This window comes from Physeter macrocephalus, chromosome 9 (genome assembly GCF_002837175.3).
Source record: "Physeter macrocephalus isolate SW-GA chromosome 9, ASM283717v5, whole genome shotgun sequence".
Classification (NCBI taxonomy): domain Eukaryota; kingdom Metazoa; phylum Chordata; class Mammalia; order Artiodactyla; family Physeteridae; genus Physeter; species Physeter macrocephalus.
The window spans coordinates 60,993,883-60,999,291 of record NC_041222.1 but is presented as its reverse complement, the minus strand read 5'-3'; the positions used below and the strand labels follow the sequence as shown (position 1 = coordinate 60,999,291).

General features: G+C 45.2%; 1 protein-coding gene across 1 annotated transcript in view; it reads right to left on the bottom strand.

The window, feature by feature from the left end:
* The window catches only part of ADAMTSL1 (ADAMTS like 1), a 475,524-nt gene that overhangs the window by 95,362 nt on the left and 374,753 nt on the right, over positions 1 to 5,409 (bottom strand). The gene's annotated exons all lie outside the window — the stretch shown is intronic.

The window sequence follows — 5,409 nt, the reverse complement described above, 5'->3', positions numbered from 1 at the left end:
GCCGCTCCGCGGCATGTGGGATCCTCCCAGACCGGGGCGCGAACCCGGTTCCCCTGCATTGGCAGGCGGACGCGCAACCACTGCGCCACCAGGGAAGCCCTGATTTTGTTTCTGAAAGTAGAAAACAAAATTGGTAACATCAGTACTCTGTTGTCAGCAGTCAGAGTGGGGGGTTCCTCTGAGAGACTGGGATGGACTGGGAGGGGTTGTGACTGAGAGTGGGGACAGGGAGCTTGGTTGCTAGTAATCCTCTGTTTTTTGACTTGGGGGCTGGTTTGGTGGGCTTGGGACCTTTATGATATGTGCACTTTTCTGTATAAATATTATATCTCAGTAGAAAGTTAAAAGCTACAAAATGTTGATATATTCATGAACCAGACAAATGAAAGCTGCTAGATCCTTACCAGAGTTGACACTCCATGTAGAAAACAAGCCTGTATTTTTTGAAGCCTAAGTATTTTCTTAGAACAAGAAAAGATTGAACTATCAGTATCACCACAGAAAAAGAAAGACAAAAAGAAAGTGTTCTGCTCTCTCCTTAATCTAAGTTATTGTTGTGAGAAAGAGCTGGGGAGAGTATGCACATCTGAATTGGGATGGGGTTCCTGTCTTTGGAAGTCAGGCTCTATCCTCTAGGAGTGTTATGGACTAAATGTTTGTGTCCTTTGTAAATTCATATGTTGAAGTCCTAACCACCATCAGTGTGATGGTGTTAGGAGGTGAGGCCTTTGGAGATTGTTAGGTTTAGATGAGATTGTGATGAGGGGGGTGGCCCTTGTGATGGGATTAGTGCCCTTATGAGAAGAGACCCTCTCTTTCTCTCTTTCTCTTTCTCTCTCTTCACCATGTGAGGACACAGCAAGAAGATAGCTGTCTGCAAGCCAGGAAGAGAGTCCTGGTCAGAAACTGAATGGGGTGGCACCTTGACCTCGGAATTCCCAGCCTCCAGAACCATGAGAAATAAACTTCTGCTGTTTAAGCCACCCAATGTATGGCATTTTGTTACAGCAGCCTGAGTAGACTAAGACAAAAGAATGGCTTTAATTCCTGAGGAAGTTTCCCTGTGGGTCACATGCTGGTAAGCAGGCCCCAGTTTAGGACAAGCCTTCTGAGATGGTCTGCATAGGAGGCCAAGCTCTGAGTGAGCTGAGAGACAGAAAGTGTGTGGCATTAATTCACAGGTCTCCAGGGAGTAGAAAGCTCCATCCCTTGTACTGTCTAGTCTGCTGACTCAGCTCACAACGTTTGCTCATAAAACTCTTGGACATGTATCCAGGGCAGGTTTAGAATGTCAGATCCAGGTAAATAGGGTCAAAGCCAGGAACAGTCAGAGCCAGAGCTTTAGTCCTGTGCTTTCCCTGAGTTGGGGATGGATTTTGCCCTTGGGGCAAGGGCAGCCTTACCCTTCATGGGCAGCCTACTGTTGAAAATGAAGACTCCTGTGTACCTGTTGCTTGTCCTTGATGAACAAAATTTACCCACAGTCTACTTTGTAACAGTCAGCTCATCAGCCCTCATTATGACCCCTTGAGCACTTGCTGTTCCTGAACTCCCAGTGTCAGGAAGTGGGGTGGGATGGAAAGGTGGTCTCATATGTTCCCTCACTAACAATGAGCTACCTTGTGTGAATGCACTGGTGTCCTTGCTGGCCTGCTGCCTCAGGTGGAGTTTCCAGTGGTGGAATGGTGGCCTAAGGTGTGTGGCCCAAGTGTCTGGCCAATCTGTAGGGCTTTTCTCCCTGTTAATGGGGAACAGGAGAGTGACTCTCTGGTCCTCTCTCTTTTGTTGTTGTTCAGATTACCCATAATCCAATGTGAATCACTAGGGACTGGCAGGCTGGCCGGAGAAAGGAGGCAAGGCTGCTGAAAGGGGTGGAGACTTGGATACTGCAGCCCTGTCCCATCAGGGAGGGGCACACACTGTGAAACTTAAGGTTCAGGTGCATGAGAAGGGCCAGGCTGGCAATATCTCTAAATACACCTGGAGAAAAGATGCAGGTGAGAGGCAGAAAAGCTGATTTTTCATTGCAGCACCACTAGGGAGAGCAAAAGCATCATGATGCCCAGCCATGCCAGCTTAGACTTTGGTCCCTGAGCTCTGTTTTCATGTTGGGAAAAAAAAAAAAAATTCCATGGCATTCAGGAGAAATCCTCCGAAAAGTAAGTTGAAGAAAACCCTTCCAGTCATTTCTCTCCTGAAAGTGCAAGGAAAAATGAGGTCCTGCAAACCATCTTTTGCAAGTATTCACCCACTGTCCCTCACCATGAACTGATTACACGTAGCACTTGTCACTGGCACCTTCCTCGGAGGAGGGCTGTGGGCAGTAAGCACACAATCCCTGATAGGAACTGAGGCTGTTCTAGAGCGAGGAGGCAGAGTAAGAGAACCAGACTAATGGGCTGTCAGTTCCACCAGCAAAAGCGTGATGACTAAGTGAATGGTCGGGGGGGAATGCTCTCTCTCCATGACGTTGTCCATGGGCCATGGCGTGTGTGTCTCCAGAGCCAACACTGTGTTTACATGGTCAGCGCCTGCAGCAAGACTTGCTGCTCCCCTATGTGTCATTCACTGGTCAGGGCTTATGTGACTGTAGGGCAGCCAGAGGGGAGACACGGATGGTGAGAAAGAGGAGGAGGAGGGAGAGAGAGATGACCCAGGGATGGAGCCATTTCTCATGTCTCCAGGAAGTGGGTGTAAGCTTCTTCCTTCATCATTTCATCACTCTTGGCCTCATGCCCCTTTGAAAGCAAGTCTGTTTGACAGGACAAAACAGAGTCTTTGCCAAAAGGGCTGAATTCCTCAGTTGAGAGCAGGGGAGTTCATGGGAAAAATGGACATGTTCAGGATAACGAAGCGTAGAAGGAATTGACCTCCAGTCTCTGTAAAACTGGGACCACAGAAGTGACAGCAGTGCTGAGGGAAGCCAAATGAAGTAGTAATCATTCTTTAATACATAGATTAGCAAACCTCTCTTAGACTCCCTCAAACACGGACCTGCATCAAGAATTTGCCAATGGAGATGGAGTTGCTGGTGTCACATTTTGGGGGATTCCTGCCTGCGATCATGTGCCTTAAGCAGAGAATGACACCAAAAAGATACTTTGGAATGACAGCCAGTCCTGCCATGACTGGTTCTGACATATTACAAACAAAGTTGGAACAAGGGGAGAAGAAAAATAAACGATGCACCAGAGATCTCTTTTTTCTTTTCCTCTCAAGAGATGACAATGATGCTTCAGAAAATATCACCAGCACTCATATATGCCAGAGTCCCTGGAAAAGGTACCAGATATACATACCTAACAATGATGTTTAGAATACCTAGACATTGGGAATGCACCAAGGTCAGGAGCTATACAAAAATATCCTGAACACAGTAGATGGATAAAGAACATTTACTGAGTATTTGCTATCAGCCAAACATTTAATAAACATAATCACTCATTTTTCACAAAGGTCCTACAAAGCATTGTTATTAACTCCATTTTACTGATGAGGAAATTGGGACCTGAAGAGATTATGAAATCTGCCTAAAATGACATTAGTTTGGATTCCTGAATGATTACATGGGGACAGAGTCCCTGTACCTCCTCTCTACCTCATGGTCAATCAGTGACCTACAAATGGCAAGCGGGGATCCAAGCTCAGATACATTTGATGCTAGGGATCCCCTTCCTAACAAGTACATGACACCGCCTGCCATTATACCAGGCTGCTTCCTTAGAAAAGGTATGAATTGCTGCACTATTATTTCTGGTATCAAATCCTTAAATATTTCCTACTTTTGGGATTAACCTTTCTGCTGTAATTGTAACACCAAGATTATTGTTAAGAGAGAACTTTCTAGAATCCATTTGTGCTGGCTTTGCTAGTGGTCTTCTTGGTGAGAAGCCTAGTCAGGTTGTGGAAGATTTTTTTTTTCCCAAGCCTGTTTTGATGTGACAGCACATTCTACAGAAAGAAATGTCTGAAAAATGACAAAAAATATACTCCACCACAGAACAAAGTCCAAAGCTATGCTGTTGACAAGTTAGCTGGATAGGCTCCACACTCTGGACTCTCTGGTATGATTTGTGTCTAAAAAAGGAAGGAAAAGGACCTGCCTTTACTTTTCCTACTTTGTGGCATATCTTATCAATAACACAGTGCTCTCCCTGCTGCTTGAAAGGATCAGTAAATGAGTGTAGTTATAATGGGATGTAACTTGATAAGATTATGAGGATTAGTGTCTTTAATCTCCACTGAGCTGCCAGGTAGGGTGATGTATAATCGTCTTTTTTTAAACCCCAGACAGGATATTCTTGTTAACTAGACCACTTGTTACACTTGGAAGGCTGCTTGCACCATGGCGACTTGTCAACATCTTGAAGTGGGGCATCCACTGAAAGGTACACCTTGACATGATAAGTTCTAGAAGTTTCTTTGATGGCTTGGTGCAAGACAAGGAAACGATACAGTAACTTAAATGTCAGCCTTGGCAATTATTCTAAAGGACAATGTAAGTCTGGAAAGGTTTTCAGCCTTCCAAATTTCTTCACACTGACTGTGGCAGACACTGATAGCTGTTTCTTCTTTTTCCTGGGTACCGAGCCTGGCTATATTTCCCAACAGCCCTTGTAGCTGTGAGTAGCCATGTGACTGAGAAGGAATGTGAGAAGTAGTAATGTGTGCTACTTCCAGGTGTCACCCTTAAAATCTTCTCAACCATCGTCTACACTTTGTTTTTCCCCTCTTCTGGCTGACAGGATAGAGAGAACCTCTGGGGAGACCTTGGAAGGCATGTATTCAAGATAACAGAGCCACCAGTGTTCTGTGATGCTGAAGGACTGTGGGGGGCAGATCCCCTCCAGCTGACCAGGACCACTCTTTGGACTCCTAGGTAGGCACTAATAAACTTCTATTGTGTTTGAGTCATTACACATTTGGGAGTCTACTTGTTACCAGAGTCTAGCCTTCCCTAGCTAATACACTGCCTATCATTGACTCCTCAACTAGTTATTTCTACATGACCAGTCCTCACAATTTTATATCCTAAGTCTGCAAAAGCTCCCCTTGCTCCAAATTGTACCATAATCTAGGAAAGCATGTAAGATCTAGCCCTTGCGTACTATTCCCCACCTCCCAGCCACATGTCACACTACTTTCTTCTCTGCTCTCCATCCTACAGACACACCGGCCACATTTCACTCCTTCAGATGCAATACACTCTTTCTACCTCAGGCACATCCTGTTCCCAATGACTGAAACACTCCCTCCTCCTCCAACCCTTTATCTCCTACTCAGTTTTCTGAATTTTCTTAAATAGAGAACAAGTTTGGGAGTGGTATTAAGGGATTGGATCACTTTTCAAGAAAAAGCCTCATCATACTCATTGCTTAATGCTTTTGTGTGTGTGTGTGTGTGTGTGTG